This window comes from Papilio xuthus, unplaced genomic scaffold (genome assembly GCF_000836235.2).
Source record: "Papilio xuthus unplaced genomic scaffold, Pxut_1.1 DF826933.1, whole genome shotgun sequence".
NCBI classification, from domain to species: domain Eukaryota; kingdom Metazoa; phylum Arthropoda; class Insecta; order Lepidoptera; family Papilionidae; genus Papilio; species Papilio xuthus.
The window spans coordinates 5,141,314-5,162,209 of NW_013531716.1; the positions used below are offsets into that span (position 1 = coordinate 5,141,314).

At 33.8% G+C, this 20,896-nt stretch overlaps 1 protein-coding gene across 1 annotated transcript in view; it reads left to right on the forward strand.

Moving 5' to 3' along the window:
• LOC106122061 (uncharacterized) overlaps nucleotides 1–20,896 on the forward strand; it is a 377,450-nt gene that overhangs the window by 355,304 nt on the left and 1,250 nt on the right. The window lies entirely within an intron of this gene.

The following is a 20,896-nucleotide window of genomic DNA, read 5'->3' on the forward strand; positions in this document are numbered from 1 at the left end:
TCTCACGTTCAGAATATATAACAAAGCTCGTAAAACTGAAACATAACTTGTAAAGAAGCAACAACTTGAACAACTTTACCGACATACTGTTTGCAAATGTGTGTAAAAAGCGTAAAAAGTATGCTTTTAAATTATATATGATCTCATAGTAGACTGCCTTCATGGCATGTCGCGGAAGTCTTCAATTATTAATATTACGCGAGGTGCGCAAAAGACTGTTGTTGCATGAATAATAAAATAGTTGAATACGCCGTGAAACACTAAAGAAACAGCCGAGGGTGCAGCACAATGGTGTTATAAAAGCTACAGTGTATCTTTATATACGTTGACAATGTGCATTGTACTAAGAAGCTGCGGCGTTCGCTAACGCGGAGAATTTTAATACACCCTACCTTAGGCCTGGCACTGGGACTCATCTCTCTTCACAGCCTGTTCGCATGTAATACTTTATACATAAAAGTGGATCATTTTACACGGCATAGATTTTATTTAGTACTTACTAGTAGTTATTCAAGTGTTCACGTTTTAGGCTACCAGTAGAGTCAAAAACAAAACACAAGCGCAAATTATCAATTTTAAAATAGATTGTATGAAACTTTTTAATCTGTCAACATAGTGACGTAAGTGACCTCTTATATTTCACTTGTAGTTCAGTAAAGTTTGTGGTGAATGTTTTTATTAAATAATTAAAATAGAATATTACCTGGTATGGGTGACGTGCCGGCGACAGCGGAGTGACGTGCCGTGACGTGCCCCGTCATTACCGGCCCGAGATCGAGTGCGATGACCTAACCAGTGGGAATGTTTTTAGATAACACTCGGAATTTCTGCTCCGGTCTTTACACAGGATAAAGTTTTTATTAACACAATTAAAGTGACTTCAATGTCACTATTTAAGTTTAAAGGTGTTTTGGTATCTGAATTTTCAAATCACAGTAAGTATTCGTCACCTGCGATGTTTTCCACCGATTTGGCACGTCGGGGACAAGAGCACTTGTCCTCGCGACGTGTCAGCTGAAGCGTTAAGTCGTAGAAGATTGTTGTATTTATTTCTGTTGTCATTAATATGGAATAAAGCGATGTCGATGTAAGCATAGTAAATAAATCGCGACTTCGCCATAAAAGAAAACTAACTAAGCATAAAAAATTTCACCGAAAAGCTTCATAAAACTGTATCCTGATGAAGTGTAACTAGAACTTTTAAATGTCATGTTTCCAATTTGCCTTTGCACATGAAACGCTGTAATGAACGAACACGGAACATGGTATCCATGTGAAATCAATTACAAATTGCCTTTGACTGTTGTGAAATTGATATACGGCAATGTGTACTGATACATCACTTCTGTGAATTGTGTGTAATTGTTACATAGTTTGAACCGATACACCATGATTTGGCATTAAATTTTGTGTAACGCTTACATGGTTTATAACAGTTTGATATACACAAATAGAGTAAGTAATAAACAGTGGTAGACGACCAACATCTGTTGCACGAATGGGCTGGCTAGCCCGGTGAAATACCACGACCACACAGAAGACAGGCGTGAAGTGGAAGTTCCGCGTTTGGTTTGCCGAATGTAAGTCCAGGAGGAATAAATTAAGTCCTCCTTCTCTTACCATCATTTTCTTAAAGGGAAGAGATGGGAAGGGGAAGTGGATTTGACTGGGGAGGGGAAGCATGATAAGAGGAAATATTTTCTTTCTGTTCGAAGTTATTTTACCGATAGTTTATTTTAATATAAATCTAAAACAAGCAAATTTTAATTTTCTTTTTTTAACTAAACATCGGATATTTGAGATCAAAGAGGCCTTTTCTCTTACAATATATGCAAAAGAGTAAGCTCTAAAGTTTTCTCTATTCCAGTTTCAACATCGAAGTTTAATAAAAGGGCATACCCGTATGTCGGATAGACAGGCCGCAGATAAGATCATAGATGTAAACACGAATAAAAGCGCGCTCACAGCCAATTGCCTGATACCCTTTCATAAAATTCTCCTTTATTGAACGCACCCGAAACCGCTCAGCTAGCCTCTAATAGATATGAGCAGGTTTAATTGAATTAAACGTACACGCATACAAAGGGGTACGTGTGGAATTTCAATGAAAAATATATTACAAGAACCGCGATAATTTGAAACTAAGTTATTAAGGCGTTGCTTCTAAATAACTAATTATAACATTTTCATAAGATTTTATTTTGAAGAATAATATTCACTTTAAAAAAAATTCTCTTTATTTTTTTAGGAAATTTCGTTCGTTTGAAAATGTCACTCCCATAACATTCAACTTAGGAACTAATTACAACTTTAAGCGTACAAGCCAGCAACAAAACAATAATAAAAAATACAAGTAATGATAATACCAAAAACAAAAAATAATATTTACAATTTCTACAAAGCCTTTGACACATTCACTATAATTTGATAATAAGAAAAAATTTACAAGCAAAATTTTAATAATATCCTTTCACTCAAGGTCATTTATAATTTCAAATGTTTATTTCTTAAGCAGTGCAAATAATACCATTGATAGGAAGTTGTTCAATAACATATTAATATCTGAGAATACAAGGAAATAGAGATTCATATCATATTCGTCGCGTCGGAAAGCGACAAATACGTAGAGCGACGTAATTTGTCTCAAATAGCACTATAAATTGATTGTGCTCTCAGCAGGACGTCTGCCTCCTAACAGACTTAATGTTAATGCGAGATAATTTAATTCCATATAATGTGCTTCGTCTATTACCTCGGTTGTGTTCTGTACTAATTATTATTTAAGTGGCAATTATAATTTTCAGATATAGAATCGATCGCTATCAATAACCTATTAATGTTTATTTGCATAATATGCAAATTAAAATACAGGTGGGTCTACAAAAGTTCTTTTAAATAAAATGGTACGCTACGGAGAAATGACATCAATCAAGTAAAAGTTGAAATACGATATATGGACGTTGAATTAACAAATTTATAGAAATTGCACTGTACTTAGTCACATCAAGCAACTTATCAATCGATTACTAAGCCAAACAGCGTAGAACATTTGCTGCATATTAAATCATGAGTCGTAGATACATAGCGTAGAATAATGCAAAGCTTTCGCGGCCAAACGTCCCCTGACGTTTACGTCGCGGTTATGACTTGTGTCCGGCATCCCGTCAGCTGTGACTGGCCTGTGATAGGTCGCGTCACGTCAGTTGTGACCGGCCAAGTCACGTCAGCTGTAATCGGTCTCGTCACGTCAACTGTAACTGACACCTGGAGGTTATAACTCGGTTGCTTATACAGATATGAGTTATTGAAACAAAATATGCTATAACCCAAATATCGTCACGAGTCTTATAGCAAAAACAATTTAATGTTAAAGAGAATACAAACTCTTGTTCGAAATGAAATAGAATTTTCTTATTTGATAACACGATGACAACTACTGCCATCTCGTAGCGAATGCGGAAACTGCATTAATTACTTTCCGGGAGTCTTAAATCTGTATGCGATTTAAAACTCCGACGTACAAACTTTTATTAACTGTGTGCATTTACTTGTAACTAATAATCTTAAAACGAATTTCATTCACCGCTTAATTTTTTTCATCTAAACATTCTTATTAGAATGCATCTGAACTTTAAGTTAAGCAGATTATTTGCTTTAATTTGATAAACTCGTCCCAAGAAACTCGTATAAACGAGTTCCATAAACGGAGCATCAATCAAACTTAAACAAATAAAGAATTCGTTTCCTTACTCGGACATCTGCAGGGAGGCCAATCTTTTGACCGGAACCTTTACTAAGGTAACACCGGCTATAAGTGCAACTAGAATACAAATTAATTCAAATTCAACCTTGAACTATTGCAATAAGACTCATATTTAATTGTACAGAATGGACTGCGGAGAAGTGCGACATGTTTATTTTGCAAAATCCAATTTTGTGCTGACGCCTCATCTGTCATATGTGAAGGTAGGGTGTTATGATAAGCATCTAAGGCAACTCTTGAATCTCGACATTCACTTATAATTGCATTACGTACTGCAAGAATCTCAGACCATTTGAATAAATATTATATTCATTTTAATGATATCGTAATAGTGTTTGTTAAAATTATTTATTCAAGTAATTATTATAAATAAAAAGGCGATATGTGAGTACAGATATAACATAATAACTTTACAACATCATCAGCTCACTATACTTTACCACTGTGAGGCTCGGAGCCTACACTAAGTCAGGGGTGACTAGGTCATAGTTAAACACGCTGATCCAGTGCTAGTTGGCTACATACAACATCTGAATCTGATCTAAATTCAGAATGCTAAATAAAAGCTTACTTTAATTTTATGCTCACTCCTTGATTTAAAGAGTTATTTCTTTTATTTTGACGCAGTTTAGTTTTTTTAAAGTTTTTTTAATTAGCCGTTTTTTAATAAATTTGGCAGTTTTATAAACGTATAGAGATACAGATTTGTACGAAAAAAACATTGACCAAAAAGTGTTTAAAATTTTTTTTTATTAATTTTTTATATTAATACAAAATGATATGTGCCGTCCTTTTAACTTGCATGAATGAAGCAATGTTACGGAATTTACCCGAGGCGTTTCATTATGAATGAGATTTTTTTCATATTTTATATTTAATTCTCATATTATCGAAATCATTCAATTTTTCAATGTCCTAAGACGATAACATCCACAATTACATTATATTATAATTTAACAACTTGCATTTTTAATAAGAATAAATGCATAAATTTAGTGAAAATTAAATTATAGGCTGTGTGTGGTAAATGTACTGGAAATATTTATTATATTTTATATTAAAAACTGCACGCTTTTAAGCAGGATTGATTTAAAAATATATATATTGCCCATAGATTATAATAACTCGAATCAAAAATGTAGCCTAAAATTGTTAAAATATTCACGTAACTTTAATTATTCCATATCATGTCTTTTAAGGTACGCCTCCATTGGCCCGCACCGAACGCACCGCACGCATGCAACGGATTTTAGTTTGCTTTTTATGGTTTATACGGCGTTGCGTCCATCATCTCCGCCAAACATATAGCATCAAAACAATACGCAAATACGTTTAATTCGTGCTTGCGGCGCGTCCGGCGCGGTCCAGTGTACGCGTACATTTAAAGTACATATAAGAAATAATACATTACGGACTATATTTCTGTAGCTAACATGTGGAGGATATATCATTAATAATCTTGCTAATTTCCATCATTAAGTTGTAAAGGAAGCCGCGACTCATCTATTTATTCTTATCTCGCAGTAATACAGTCGTGTATCAGTATTTCTGACCTCATCGGTCAAACTGTGTCACATTAGCTCCTGAACATGGTTTACCACTCGCTTTATTTATCTTTGAACCTGTAAAATCATCTGCTTCGTAGATTACTTAACTACGCAAGGAAGGAATTGATACTATTATACATAGGATTGCGAATCAAAGATTCGAATTAAATTTTAAGAAATATTTTCGTTTATTGTCATAAAAATAAAACTGTAAATGTGGGTTTCTGAGACCAAAATTCCTGTCATTACCTTTGACAAAACGGAGACGACATTTTTTTTTATTCGGGAACAATGGTCTCAGAAACCCACGGTAAGTTTATATATTGTCAAAAAGAATTGAAAAATTACTGATTTTGGTGGAAACTTCTTGAAAGATTGTGAAAGTTGGCATACATTTGTCAAAACAAAATTATCTCCTAACAACCATAAACTTGTTGTATACGACAAATCTTCCTTCATCTCCGGGGAAATCTCCCATTATTTGTGCCTTCACGATCACCACAAAACATGTACCATAAAAACTTTTATCTGCCATACTTGTGCCACCCCAAAATATTAACTTAAAATATTGTGCTTTATATATTGTTGAATAATGTTTTATTTTGGATATATTGAAAGCAATTTCATCTACGAAAATTGAAGTTAAATAGGGAAGAGAGATGTACGTTACTGCATCACCTTCTGGGACTTTTCATACCTTCAGTATTACGAGAGTGACAATCAAAACCTAGTCATTAAAAGGGATAGTATTAAATCCAATACAAATATTCTTTATAACTCGAAACTTTAAAAACTTTCCGCCTGTTGAACTCGCCAAAATATTCTCGTTCTCGTCGATTAAAAATCCACAAAGCAGTTGTTGGACTTTTTAAAATGAAACGAATAATTATAGTGCTTATCCAATTTGGCGGGGCAGAAAAACGCGACCCCCTTGCGAAGGAAATTTGTTTTAAATTTCGACAACAATGGGGAGATCGCAGCTCGGATAATTGCGTACGGGAACGATCCGTGACGACGTCGAAATAAATCTGCCGACAACGAACGCCTAATGATAGCTTGCAGAGCAAACAAGACTCAATGGGACCTCATGCAGGAGTAATCTGTGAAATCTGCAATTGAGTATCGCGTGTGTTGGACCACTTTGACTGCCTTGACTCTCATTTCTAAATGAAGATATTCAGGATCGCAGCTAGCATGAATGGACACTATTTGTCCCTTTATGACTACGACAAACGAAGAGACAAACATTCATATAAACATTATCACATCTTGCAAATACAAAATACAAGACTCGTTTTAACTTAGCAATATAAAAATAACCGAATGTATGAAAAAAATATCTCGTCAATAAATCAAGATTATAAATCGACTTTAGAACCCCTACGTGATCATTGCAATGAATATAAATCATATGCGGAACAAGAGTTCTTGATACTTTACACCCTTTGACACTTGATGAACATAGTTCCACAAATCTATGATAGAAATGCTAGCAATAATATTTAAATGATTAATCTCAATCACAAACAAGTCACCAGTTACACTCTTATAAAATAACTTCGTAGAGATCGTTCAGTTAAAATAGGCGTTGGTCAACGTCCAATCACGGCTGTTGTAGATAAATCGTCGAATTATTTAAATCATGTTTGGGCTGGGTAGAAATAAATATATTATTAATAAACCAGTTAACTATCACATTGTTTACGGTTCTGTCAACTCACATTAATATCAAGGTTTTATTTATAACATATTATTTAGTTTGATTTTTTTTTTAAATATTTGTAATAATTACGAAGAAAGAAGTAGCTATTTTTTTCATTCGAATAATAATACTACGATCTAAGATATACTAAAAACTTTTTACGTAAGTTGTAAAATTCTTTTATTGTTTAATTAAAAGCTTCAAAGTACTTAATTAAAAGAGGTGCTAATTCGTAAAACTGCTTAAGTCACCGCGACAAATTAAAGCTAAAGTTTATTATGTGCCAACAACATATAAAGAGCGAGAAACTCAACTCTTAAGACATATTTTAACTACGAGGTGTAAGGTTGTTCACTTTCTCACCGGAGTATATTCACGTGTTTAGCTGTACGTGAAGTGACTCTGATTTGCCCCGAGACATGCAAACTGCCGAACTTGCTATTTTACATACAAGCACGGCGAAGTGGAAATCTTAATTAATGTCGAAAGTTTTCGACATAGCGTTGGCGAGAGACCACTAGTCGCGTTACATTTTCTTACAAACATTAGATGTCAGAGGAATAAATCATCCAAGACGCCTCCCGTCCCATGTGAGACATTAATAACTGGTAGTACAATAAGTATTATAATAACAATTGGGACGGGACCTTAAACCGATTACGTTGATCGCTCGTCAGTCAAGCCGACGTGAACACAATCGATTGCAACGGATTCATGAGCAAGATATCGCGGTACAGATTTTTATCAAGCGGTACTTGTGACGTCGCATTAATAGAATCAAAATTGTTTCTTACAATCAAAGTGGTAGACTGGAACTAATTTACTGCCATATTCGATGTCGGAATTAATTGTGCGAGATCGTATGATCATAATAATATGATCTTAACGTGATGAAGCTTAACAGTAAAGTAGAATAGCAAAATTTTGTCAAACTGAATAATTGCGTGATATTCCTTGGCATGGTCTTGTATTGCCAAATTGTTTGGAGGCACAAGGGACCTTGGGTCGCGGAGTTGTTAAGTATGGTCCTGATGCGTACCCTTGGCGATCCTAGGACACTGACAAACGCACTAGAGGATTGCCATCGAGGAGGTTTTAGTGAGTATAAATCTCATATAGTCCTGTCGTTCCCCGAAAATATAGGGTATCTTTTGAAGATTTCTGATACTAAAAAAGGGTATGTTGCTGGATATAGAAAAGGAGCATTATTAATCAAATCTAAAAGATTAGAAAAATAAAATAGCCTATGGGAAAGGAATGTAAGAAGTAAATTGCTAACTCCAACGCAGATGAAATGATCGAATGCAGATAAATTGTAAAGCGTCACCAACAATAACTGATGCATTTCCTTAAACAATAGTCGAGGATAATAGTAATGTTATTTATACCGGAGATCGCATTGATTATGTTAAATCTATCAATAACCTCGATAAGGGATTTAGAATCGTCTAATTGAAATGTCTACGGGATAATATCAAGAGCGATTGTTTCACGTTGTCTGTGGACAAACTAAGCTGGTTTAAATACATTCTAGAATAACTAGTTGGCGGTAATTATTATGTTACAGCCAGCGTTGGTGGTCCAACTAACTATTACTTCCAGCATCGTAGTATATAATTTAAATATGAAGATATTAGTGTAATATCAACTTATACTAGTAATAGTTATAAATATTCAAAAACTTGAACTGAGACTAGAAAAATGTGGTATGACAGTACTTGAGTATCTTAATACAAAATTTATTAACTAGCAAGAAATAAAAGTACTAAAGAAAATAAATTTAATAAGATAATTAAAAATAGACATAGTCTTGGAAACTGATATCGTATTTTAAGAACACAAGAACCGCTTGCTTTAATTTCTTTTCATAATAAAATTAGACTCTATAATCTCAGTATAGTCTATAATGAGCGTCGGTGGCTCAGGGGTCAATCACTTGACTTGCAATCTGCAGGTCTTGGGTTCGAATCCCGCCATGTACCAATGTGTTTTCGATTTACGATTTACATACATATATATTTTTATCCGACGTTCTTGCGATGGAGGAAAACATCGTGATGCAACCTCCACATAGCTGAGAAGAAATTCAAAGATAGGTGTGAAGTCAACCAATCCGCTCTTGGCCAGCGTAGTTGACTATGGCCTAATCACCCTTAACTTAGGGTAGGCTCCGAGCCCCTCAGCGGGGACGTATAGTGAGCTGATGATGATGATGTATAATTTATACAGTGGAAATGAGAAATTATAATATACACGTCACTGACTGATGTCATTTATTGTCTATGGATTTATTTTGGAAAGTTTCTGTGTGTAAATTGTTGATGCAAACATGTCAGTTTGTACCTAATAAGATTACAGACTTATAGAGGTAAAATAGGTAAGATAAGTTTGTCATAATCATAATCAAAGATGAATGGATGTTTGTCAGAATGTATCTCCAGAAGTACTGCATGGGTCTTCCTGAAATTTGGCATAGATGTAGAACATAGATGGAACACGTAGGCTATTAATTAGGGTTGTTTTTAATTCGGGATGGAGTCACGTGCGACAGCTAGTTTCTAATGAAACTAATTACACAAATCAGTTTAAAAAGAAGCAGACACGCATGTTTCGTTTGTCTTCGGCGACAAACACAAATATAACAGAACAAGCAGAGACACGGAATAGCAAATCGCGTTTTATTTGTTTAAGACGCGTACTTCGAGGCGGGTTTATATTTTGTAAACAGAGCAGTGGAACGTTCGATACGTACGGTGGTATGTCGATAACAGATTTAACTGTATTTTTTGTGTACATATGTTTTCGAGGTTCGTTTTTGACACATACCAAGCTATTAGTAGTTTCTGGAATATGTAATCAAGTTAAAAACGGTTGAATTGAACTGTTTAATTTTTTTGGACTGGTGATATTTTGATCAATGTACATAATTGTTTAAATATAAAAAAGCAAGACAATTACGCCGGAATCGTGACAAATGGTTCCGATGCGTCCGTTGGAGGTCCCGCGACCCTCGCAGCCGCAATTGTGATTGGCCACTGGGGGGTTTTTAGTGAGTAAAAATCTCACATAACACCTGTCTTTCCCCCTAAAAGATTTACCCACGGTACAAAAGAAATGATCTAGACAAATGGAAATTCGCAATGTCTATTAACCCTCTGAGTTAAAAATAACAATATATGTACTCAAAATTGTTAATGTTCAACACGCAATCAAAATGCTAATAGATTATTTTTCCATCAAGTTAGAGGCGTATAGATTTTTTCTCGGCAATGAAGTTTTATAGTTAAATACTGTTACTATATTCAAAAATCGAAATCATTAGCAGCAAAAACAGAAAATTATTCCTTTTAGTAGCCTCGTCAATTATCCTTTGTCTTGTTAAATCTGATTGTTTTGTTTGGCTTGTCTAATATAAATGCCATGATGGTTTAAATTATGATAAAGGTTAACAGAGTATAGATCAAAGGTAATTTACTGTTATCTGAGTGTCTATCTGTTGTTATTATTACAAGAAATAGTGCTAATATTAAATTCTAAACAACGAATTTTAAAAATTACGATAATTCATTGATTTGTTTCTAGGTATGGATTATAAGTGTTATTTTGATCGAATGTGCAATGTTGTATAAGTTACTTGCAAAATTTTGATGTTATAACCTAAAAATCTTACTAATACCATAAATGCGAATAGTAGATGGATGGATGAATGTTTGTTTAAATGTATCTCGGGTACGGCTAAACGGCTCTTGCTGAATTAGGGATAGATGTAATACATAGTCTGGAAGAATACATAGGCTACTTATGAAGCTTTTTTTTTTAATTCCGCGCGGATGTAGTCGAAGTTCAGAGGTAATCATTGAATAAAGTCGATAAATGTATGAGATATGAGATCTGACAAAGTTAAAAATACCAAACTATCTTGAAATGTAAGTAAAATTACGAAGAACGTATATTGCAGTTGTAACTTTAGTGACCTATCATAAAAGCTGCGAGAATAAAGTTGAATTATGTGAGGCGCGCAATTTATTACCGCCGGTACATGGGAGAAATTATTATTACCATAATGATAATTAAAGTACAATGTTGGCTCTAATTACAACGCTAAATTAATGACAGAGGCTTGAATTGAGTAATTAAAGGTTTATGGAGGACGGGATATATCTCCCATTATGTCTATTAATGGTACATTTGCTGAAGAACACCTAATAACGTAGCCTGACTCATCTAATGATGAAGGAAATTCTGCAACAGTTTTTGCAGCATACATGCTTCATTGTCCATTATTATATTACGATCAAAGCAGCTCGTTGTAAAGTTTTACAATACAAAAAGCGGTCTGAGTTCCTACAGACTACAAGGCAGTGGTCCGTCCGCTAAAAAATTGTATTTTATTCATGGCGCAAACCTTAACATCGGGATTATGTTAAATTTCGTAGTGTAATGGAAACAATGCATAATGCATCGAGACCGTCCAACACAATGACATATGAAACAAGTTTTGTTTGATGTTAGTAACGTACACGGATATAGAAATATCAAATTCATTGCATCACATAGCGTTGCGCGTTGAAAAGATAATTTCAATGATCTTTATCTTCTTCGTCATTAGGTCCAATATTCTATTTTCGAATTTAACCATAATTGCTTGGTCTTGTCACCAAACATCGAGCAAAGACAATAATGAGTTTTTACAACTTTCTCGTCGCTCTGTTAATATTTTTTCTCCTAATTATTTTCCATGAGCTTTATTTTATAAGATGAAAGGAATACAGAAAAAGTAAGTTTTAAGTAGCCGATGCGTTTGCGCATAATCGGCATCGTTCTTGTACAAGACTTGAATATGAAATGGCCAAGACAATGATGCCGGTTTTTGAAGTTGTTTGGGTAATTTTAATACGTAAGGACGGTCGAGATAAAAGTGAATACGAGCTTAAGTACGGTTGGATTTATTCATGTAATTCTGATACAGCTGGATTACTTGATTATCAAGTTTAAATTGTCTATATTTAGCGTTATAACCATAAAAAATGTATAAACCTAGTAACCTATTTGTTCTTCCAGACTATGTTCTACATCTATGCCAAATGTCAGCGAGATCCATCCAGTCGTTCTGGAGATACTTTCAAACAAACGAACATGTATCTATTTATCTAAACATTCGCATTTATAATATTTGTAAGATATCTTCCATCCTTCAATGCTTTTAATATTGATAAAGCTGTATTTTAGAAAATTTTATTCGAATTACCGTTACAAATTTTTGCGTACAAGAGATTGAACACTTGAAAATCAATGTAGAAAGTTTTTACAAGTCGATTGAGATCTAAGAAAGAATTCTCCGAGTCATGATGTCAGATAGTGGTACAACGAGCGCACAATATGACTCCATTGGGAGGAGTCAATGCGTGGGCATTCATGCGTTGGACATTGTTTCACAGACTAGGCCGATACTGCCCAAATATTGTGATTGAGATCTTATCACAAATTATAATGTTCCTTTATTGATATTTACACAAGTATACCTACCTATTTGTGTGGCTGATATCTGCTCGGATCTATAACGGCTTGTTTTTTTTTCTAATAATGGGCCCCTTTGATAGTTTGGGAAGTAATTGCGGGCATTACTTACACCGGATGGGTTGTTTAGAGCACACACAACGACTATGAAATGTCTATTATTATGAGACGTCTATACTAGTTAAAATTCAAACTCGATAAAATAACAAACTTTTGTTCAGCAGTGTACAAAGTTTGCTTTTCTGTGAGAAAATATCGTTCGTAAGCTTATCTATCTTTTGTTTACATTTGCTCTACATTACGTCGTAAAGTTAAATTCATCATTACCACTTTTTATTTAAAAAATAGTATAGTCTTACTAATATTATAAATGCGAATGTTTTCATGAATATATGGATGGATGTGTGTTAGAATGTATCTCTAGAACGGCTGCATGGATCTCGCCGATATTTGACATAGTCGTAGAACAAAGTCTGGAATGCTACTAATATGGAATAGGCTACTATTTTGACAGCTAGTATACCTATAAAACTAGCGAATGTAGCATAAATTACAAACCTACCCTAACCTTTAAGATGTGTCTTAAATTTATACAATGTTTTCTACAGGAGTGTCACGATGTGCGAACTTAGGGCTAATTAAAGACAACACGACACGAGATCGGCGCGTCATGTCGCCGTGACGTCATGCCACGGTATACCAAATGGACCCTATTAGTACTTGCCACTCGAGGAATCCACGCGGGCGCCCATCTTGTTACTGCCCGTAGCGAATTCGGTGTGCCCATTAATTTATCGTTTTGTATTGTTTGTGTAGCAGAAAGATTTGTTTCTGTACAACATTGAATGTAAGCGAGCCGTTAATCATTGTGACCGATCTAAACGCAACAAAGGCTAAATAATATCATGACATCATTAAAATACAGGCATAAAGAGGAATACGTAGAAATGAAATCTAATAAAATTTACCATCTCAATCTGTGCCGAATTCTTCTTTGTAATCTATAATTAATCTAATAAAAATATTAACAAATGCAAATTAAAAAATCCAATATACAGACTAGACAGTACAGATAACAATAAAAATTAACATCTAACTTTTTTTGTATAAAGTGAATAACATTTAACATATCACGTCGACCGAATATTTCTTACAACAATTTAACACAAAGTGCTATAAATGTTGAGTAAAAATAAGCATCATAATTCAGAGATAGTATAAGCTTCCTTTTCATTGTGCCAAGCGTAACGCGTATATCAAAATATGAGTAGGCACTTAATGTTTTACTGCCACAGTGTTATGTGTTACACAAAAGCAAACTTAATACTATCAGCTATTATTATTACGATTTATTTAGGTACACTAATCTCAAGTGAAACTTTATTTCGTCTATAGAATTAAGAAGTTTTTACTCTGTCGTTTTTAGTCTTCCGTTTAAAGGGTTGACTTGAAAAATATTAACACATACAATGCCAATAACGTGAACACAGGAGTTGAAAGCACTGGACGTGTTAAAGACTTTAAAAAACATAGAAGCATTTTTTCTTAAGTCCAATAGCTAACCTTTCTAGTTGCATGAATAAAAACATGACTTTGTCTTTTTAAAGTTGTTTACTGTTTTATAAAAATTAGGCTTATGATGTTCTCTTAAATTGTCGTTGAGCACTTTTTTTTCTAACTTCATACAGATAACACCAAAATGTATACTTTCCTACAAAAAAATCACTAAACTACGAGTTGGTTGGCTTTACAACAACAAGCCATTCATTAAGTTCATCCTTTTTAAATATTAAACATCGATCATTTAAAATTCCAACATCTATTAATTGGCAGGAGTTAGCTAATAACGTATTCTGTAATTTGCTCATACGTCTTGTTATGGTCGTTCGGGCAGATTAAAATCCCGGCCACCCTTCCTATATCGCACCCTAAACATCACTGAATATATTATTCATTCTCAGTAAAACACGGTAAAACGAATCCAGCCCGCACATCGTCAATACTTGAGCCAAACGAATGACTGTCGTCTACAAATAATTTCAATAGGAAAGGAAGTGACTACATATAAGGCTTATTTTGTTTTTCCTACAAGTATTTTACAAGAGACTAGAGATTCCATTATCACTTGTGTTTGTAATATTTTTATGCTCTTTTATGTGCACTAAGAACTAAAAATATATTGAGACAAAGTTACTTGAATGATAATGATAACTATTGTTAGGAAGAAAATCCGAAAATGAGCTAGTGTATTGTCTCAACACTAGCTTTACTAAAATGTCGACGTTTGTGTCCCCTCACTATTCATTCTGACACTGGACTTTGTAACAAAAGCACGTCATTCGCGTCAGAGGATTCTAACTAATAATGTCTAAAATGACTTATGATTTAATTATCTTTATAAGTTTTATTATCGTTTCACTATGCATAAAAACGTTATGCACTATTCTATATCTATTTAATATTTATTAAAAATACTGAGTATTGAAAAAAAGAACAGATTTTTTTTTCTTTGCTTTAAGAAAGTTTCCTGTCCTGTACGAATTATGTGCAGATAGTAACCCCAGGTAAGAGTTGCTTTGGCACTTTAACGGTGGTATAAAACGGTGTCCATGCATATTATAGTATCATCATATAGTCCGGATGGAAGTTTATACCGTACAAGGGTTAAATTTATAGCGTCTCTTTTATAGTGTAAGAGTCAATAGTAAAAGTCGGATGGTCATTTCGGTTCGCTAGGCCACAAATTCCTGCTGTAAGCACGTAAATAAAACACCGTACTCAGGTGTCTCTGAATTAGGAAAACATTAAGCGTGGATCGGATTCACGATTTGGTATTCATGTTCTTTACCCTTGTACCTTTTTATGGTAAGTTTGAACTGAAATAATTTATTGGAACATAGACATTTCATTACGTTCGATCTTTGAATCATGTTACGTTTTTGAACGTATTTATAAAATAACACTTCTTTTGTTTAATTTCAACATTTGCTATCAGCGGGGTTAGACAAAGTACACTCGCTACGAAGCGATTCTATAACAACTTCAAAAGAATACGGAACTGACGCGAGACAATCACTTGACGTAACGAAAGTTATTGTCAGTTCCTAGAATTAGTAAAACTGATCGTCAATGCTATTAATCAAACGCAAAATATTTTTATAAACCATAAATCGTAGATACCATAAGGTAAATTTACATTTAGTTTAAACTTTGGATCGACAAGAGCGTCGGTGGCTCAGGGATCAAGCACTTGACTTGCAATATGCACGTCCTGGGTTCGAATCCCGTCATGTACCAATGTGTTTTTCGATTTCTGATTTACATATGTACATTTATCCGACGTTCTTACGGCGAAGGAAAACATCGTGATGCAACCTGCACATATCTAAGAAGAAATTTAAAGATATGTGTGAAGTCAACCCGCACATGGCCAGCGAGGCTGACTATGGCCTAATCACCCTTAACTTAGGGTAGGCTACGAGCCCCTCGATGGGGACGTATAGTGAGCTGATGATGTTAAACTTTCGAGGCATTACAAAATTTTATACGCATTTCTGTAGCTAGTATTCATTTACTTTCAAATTAATTAAACATTAATAGCAAATTAATAAGCAAAAGTAACTACTAAATGCGAATTTGATCATACATTATTAAATTTCGATATAGAATTCGAATCAAGTATAATTATTATAATTAACTATTAACTTAATAAATCATTTTGTTGTAAAATTTAGTTAGCATTTCATTATGCAAATTAAACATTAGGTAACATCTATCTTCCAATTCATTGATTATTTAGTGTACGATAATGTAAATTTGAGATAATTAATAATGGATAGTTCTGCTTATGGTTTTTTTTAAATAATGCTGATGCTATTTTTGTCGCTACTATTATTGTAGTAGAAAAAAATATTTGATATATATAAATTTTATTCTAGAAGCTAACTTCTACATATCTTTAGAAGCTAGTAGTATATTTGTTAGAAATGTTCTTATGTTCTCAAATGAGAGATCGTCTCTATTTGACATAATTTATTTTATGATATTATTGTAATGTTTAAATAATTAATCGTCTATCTATACATATATATAAAAATCAATTGCTGTTCGTTAGTCTCCCTAAAACTCGCGAACGGTTGAACGGATTTATCTTGAAATGTTCATGGAGGTCTAGGGAAGGTTTAAAAGGTGAGACAAATTCCAATTGACGGGAACTAATTATGTTTTTTTTTTAATTACGCGCGGACGTAGTCGCGGGCGACGGCTAGTGTTTAATTAAGTTTAAGTAAGTAATTCTTATTAAGATACATTGAAGGAGAATTACGTATATATTAATTTTCTTCTTACAGTCTTTATGTCACACTACTGACTACCGTATCATAAAGTTTCTATGTAAAAAAAATATAAAAGTCATAAAAAATTGAACGCGTCCAAACACAACGTCGAGTTAAGCTAAATTGAGGCTCGTAAGTCGATTGCATCGTAAATATCTCATACAGTGTACAACAAGTGAGCCTAAAGTACACAATAAAATTCAATCATGTTCGCAGGCGGTTGCTCCCCGGCGCAGAGTAATGTTTTATGGTGACATTGCTCCCACGCTGGAGACGAATCGAACTGTGATTGCGGTGATACTACCGGTACTGGTCTAGTTTTTGATTTATAAATGAAATGTCTGATAAATTCTAGACTGACTCGAAACATATTTGATAAAGAACGGTATCAACATCAATTATTTAGCAAAATTTTCAATTTTATTGATAGATTGTTGAAAAATTAAATGGATAGGTGCTTTAAGATAGAATTCATAATTTTAATAACATTATTAATAAAAAATATACATGTACAGCTCCATCAGGATAAGAAAAATCTATTCCTGTGATTGTGAAACTCAAATTTCTATACATCTTAAGAATAATTTGTAGTTAAAATACTATAAAATAGCTAACATGGTAGCAGACAATATCCTCAATATTTTCAGTTTTATTGTAACTTTAATAAAATAGTAATTATCTGCGGTTCCTCTGGTATTGCTGATGTCCATGGGCGTCGTTGAACACTTCGGTGTTCCCGCTGCTCGTTTGCCCCCTTCTGTTATAAAAAAAAAAAATTATAAAACAGATGTTATTTACACCTGCAAAAATCAGAAAGTTCAGTTATTTTGTTTTGTTATGTCCGTACTTGACGGCTCTATACGCTGGATAATTATTAATTCACAAGCTTGAGACCTATCTCCGGGGGCTCGAGGAAACCGGAATTTATAAAGGCACCTTCACACTATTATTTTTATAGCATTTAAAATGTAATTATTTATAAATTACTAACAACGTAACATTAATATTTTTTATGGAATTACCAATTTCTTTCAATGATTTAATGAATTTGCTTATTAGAATTTAAATCCAATATAAGCAATGTTGTTAACAAGATTTTCTATAGGAATAAGCTTAAACTCAATACAAATTAGAGAAAGAGAGAGAAAGAGAAAGTTTAGACAAATTTTTACTTAATAAAAATCAATAAATAACACGTACACGATATTTAAAGATAAAGATCTTATATTCAAACTTTTTAAACTATCTAAATTGCATGTATATTGAAAAATGTGCACATTTATGTAAATAATGTTAGTTGGTGCGGCGACAGGCGATCGTCTGTGAAGCTCTTAAGTTTATAATCGAAGGCATCGATCAAACAGCCCCTAATGAATTGTCCGTTTGTTTAAGGGTTAAGTCTGGAGATCTCCATAATCACACGCGTGATAGAGTTACACAATGGGTGGTTTTAATGTCCATTTTTTATTATACTAGTTCCTTGTGGTCGGAATTAAGTGAAGGGTTGATGTCTTTTTTGTTGACGCTATGATACTTTATCTTTGAGGGACATTTTTTTGTATCATAATGTAGCAAACGATCCTGAAATCGCTGAAATAGCGAAGTGATCATTGCAAATGCGTTGCCTACCTTTAAACGACGGAGGGGAGGATGCAAAGAAAGAAATTTTTCCCTTCCCATCCTTCACTTGAAAAAGGGTGGGAAAGAGGGAAAGAGCACTAAATTAGGTCTCCCGAACGCACACCCATCAAAAGAAACGTGGAATTGCTTCCACTTCACGCCTGTCTTCTGTGTGGTCGTGGTATTTCACAAGGCAAACCGGGCCAATTCGTGCGCAGATGTTAAAGCGGGCTCTACCACTGTTAAACATACATTAATATTTATTCATAAGTTATATGTATATGGGAATAATAAAAGATTAATTAAATTAAAATCATGGCTTGGTCTACTGCGTTACAACCGCGATTATTTTACCTCAATTGTGTGCAACTTAATTCAAAGCAAGGTGTGTTGTATTTAATTTCCAAAGAAATGTAATTGTAATCAGGATGTTACCTTTTATTTCATATCTTTTTAATCAATTTCTGGAACATATCAATATATTAAAATAGTGGTATTGTCAATTATTCTTCATTTATTTTACACAAACGTGACATCCCTTCAAAGACAACGCTACCGAGCAAACTTTGTTATGATGAATGAACAAAATAGATCGTTATCGAGAGCCATGTCCGTTACCGTCTCATCTACTTTATTGTTAATGTACCATTGTCGTATTATATTTATAATAGATTCATATCTCCCATGTGAAAGATGTTCTCTGTCATGTTTCAATGAAGCGTTACCATACCGTGGAATCAAAAATATACCCTTTCTAATATTGTTTAAAATATCAATTTGCTGAACTGAGTGATTTATTATTACGTATTAGTTAGTTGACAAATATGCTTTGAAGAGTGCCGTGTAATTCGTTTTGGTCAAGTTAGTGTTGTTAGGCATTCCATAGTGACATTTAGAGCGAACAAATCAATGGTCACGAATGATATTAGTAAAATAACAATGACTAACTCACATATAACGGTATTACAAATAGAACCTTACATCTCAGAAAGTATTATTAGAATCACTTGTATAAGCTTTGTTATCCTTTCTAGGATAAATCAACTCAGAAACCATGTTTTTTTTTTTTAGAAAAATGTAAGCAGAATTTTCTTCGATTATTCCTTATACCATTCCAAATAAGTTCTGTGCTTGTGCTAGGATATGGTTTACGACAATAGTCGAATGGTGGGGTTGGAACTCTCGACCACGTGATCGGAAATCCGTACCTTAATATTAGCGCTTCAAAATATAATTTACTTGAAAATATATATCGCTAGCTTTTAAAATGTGGGCATGATTATTTATTTTTATTTTCCGTGTGAACGTGTCGCCCTAAATAGAAATATGTGGCAATTCGTTAACGGGTGCGCATTTCGGTAACTCGCGTCGCTTCAATTTGCAGTAATTGTTTTCGATTGCGTCCATCAAACACTCGCGGCTGATAATGGAATTGTTATTTAAGTACTTTGCACAAAAGTGATTGCGTTAAATTGGAATAGATACCTTTTAACGATCGAAATGTGTTAAAATCGTCACAAATAAAACATTAACATGTCGTTTTTGATGACTGAGTTTCCTGTTCATTTTATATACTTCCTGTTTATTTTATAAACTTTACTATTATAGCTGTCGACCGCTACTCCGTCCGCGGAATTAAAAAAATTGTAAATGATGAGCCTATGTGTTCTTCCACACTATGTTCCACATCTGTAACAAATTTCACCAAGATCTGTTGAGCCGTTCCGGAGATAACTTCATACAAATATTCATCCATTCATCCTTCTAAACATTCGCATTTTGTATGATTATTTGTTACGGTTTTGTCTTTTTTAATTGTTACTGTCACCATAGATGTCATTCCTCTTCATACTTTTGTCACTGAGGTACTCATAAGTTGTCCAAAAGTGATCGCATTCACAGCCCACGCGCACATTTGTAGGGTAAAGAAGTGATTATCGTCCATTATTGCGACACACCGCTTCGGTATTTAAATTTTTATCGTAAACAAAAATCGTAAGAGCCCGTCAAATATCATTATCATTAAATGATGGATGGCTAATTCTTGTCTCTATCAGATTGTGGCCCGTATAAAGATGCGTGGGACAACGCGTACAATGCATCATTTAAAGCCGAGTGGCTGTATCCAAAGCGAATCAATCCTTGAAATAAACACTCTAACGGTGGGGGTGCTATTAAACAAAATGATTAAACGGTCACAATATTCAATTCTAAGCTATTATTTTATTACATAGTTTGTCAGTTTACTAAGCGGTCGATACTAGTTTTATATTTATCAAGGATAACAGAACCACCCAGTTACTTTGTTCTGACTTTTGTTTTATATCTAATTTGTTGAAAAATTAGTCGGCAAAATCTATCGCCATTTACTAAAGTGTAAAGTTAATTTAGTACTACATTTATATTTAATCTA